The sequence below is a fragment of the Gossypium arboreum genome, chromosome 13 (genome assembly GCF_025698485.1).
Source record: "Gossypium arboreum isolate Shixiya-1 chromosome 13, ASM2569848v2, whole genome shotgun sequence".
In the NCBI taxonomy this organism is placed as follows: Eukaryota; Viridiplantae; Streptophyta; class Magnoliopsida; order Malvales; family Malvaceae; genus Gossypium; species Gossypium arboreum.
Genome location: NC_069082.1, coordinates 95,223,652 through 95,224,911, shown reverse-complemented (window position 1 = coordinate 95,224,911; position 1,260 = coordinate 95,223,652). Strand labels below are relative to the sequence as shown.

The following is a 1,260-nucleotide window of genomic DNA, read 5'->3' as shown; positions in this document are numbered from 1 at the left end:
TGCCTCGGTTCTGGTTCAGGTGCAACTAACCCTTCCTTATCTTGAATGGTAATTGCATTGATTTGCTCCCTTGGGTTAGATTCAGTGTTACTCGGCAAGCTACCTTGTGGTCGTTCAGATATCAATTTAGCAAGTTGACCTATCTGAGTTTTGAGCCCTTGGATCGATACTTGTTGATTTTTATGTGTTGTTGCGGTATTCTAAAAATGAGTTTCTGACACTGAGATGAATTTTGTTAGCATCTCCTCAAGGTTTGGCTTTTTCTTTTATTGGTAGGGTGGTTGTTGGAAGCCTGGAGGTGGTGGTGGTCGCTGATTCCCTTGGCCTCCTCATGAAAAATTTGGGTGGTTCCTCCAACCTGCATTGTAAGTATTACTATAAGGATTATTTTGAGATCGAGGATTATTACCCATGTAATTTAACTGCTTGTTCTCCATGTTGTGGCCATAGGGTGGGTAATCTGAATTGCTTGATCCACCTCCACTTGCTTTGCACTACATTACTAGGTGAACCTGTGAAGAGCCAAGAAAACCGTTAATTTTTCTATTTAAAAAGTTCTACCTGATTAGACAGTATGGTGATCAAATCGACGTTAAAAATGCTAGCTGTTTTCATTGGCTTTGTCCTCATACCTTGCCACTGATAATTATTCAGTGACATCTCTTCTATAAATTCATAAGTATCATCAAGTGTCTTATTATTGATGGTTCCACCAATGGATGCGTCGATCATCTATCGAGTCGAAGGATTCAGCCCATTATGAAATGTTTGAAACTGTAGCCAAAGTGGTAACCCATGGTGAGGACACCTTCTCAAAAGGTCCTTGTATCTCTCCCATGCATCGTAGAGTGTTTCTAAATCCATCTGCACAAAAGAAGAGATATCATTACGTAATTTGATTGTTTTAGCCGGCGAAAAATATTTTAATAAAAACTTTTCAGTCATTTGTTCCCAAGTAGTGATTGACCCTCGTGATAACGAGTTCAACCATAGTGTAGCCTTACTCCTCAACGAAAAGGGAAACAACCGAAGGCGAATGGTGTCATCAGAAACATCATTGATTTTAAAAGTGTCGTAAAATTCTAAGAAATTTTCCAAGTGAGCGTTGGGATCCTTGTCCTGCAAACCATCAAACTGAACAAACTGTTGGATCATTTGAATGGTGTTAGGACGTTACGTTCAAAATTATTGGCAGCAACAGCAGGCCTAACTATGCAAGATTATTGGTAGCAAAAACAAACTTGTTCGAAGTGGTTGTAC

General features: G+C 39.5%; 1 non-coding gene across 1 annotated transcript; it reads left to right on the top strand.

Annotated features, from left to right (window-relative positions):
• Positions 1–790: 790 nt before the first annotated feature.
• LOC128287592 (small nucleolar RNA R71) lies at positions 791–897 on the top strand. Its single transcript, XR_008278292.1, has one exon. It is a non-coding gene; the product is annotated as a small nucleolar RNA R71 (small nucleolar RNA).
• The last annotated feature ends 363 nt before the right edge of the window (positions 898–1,260 follow it).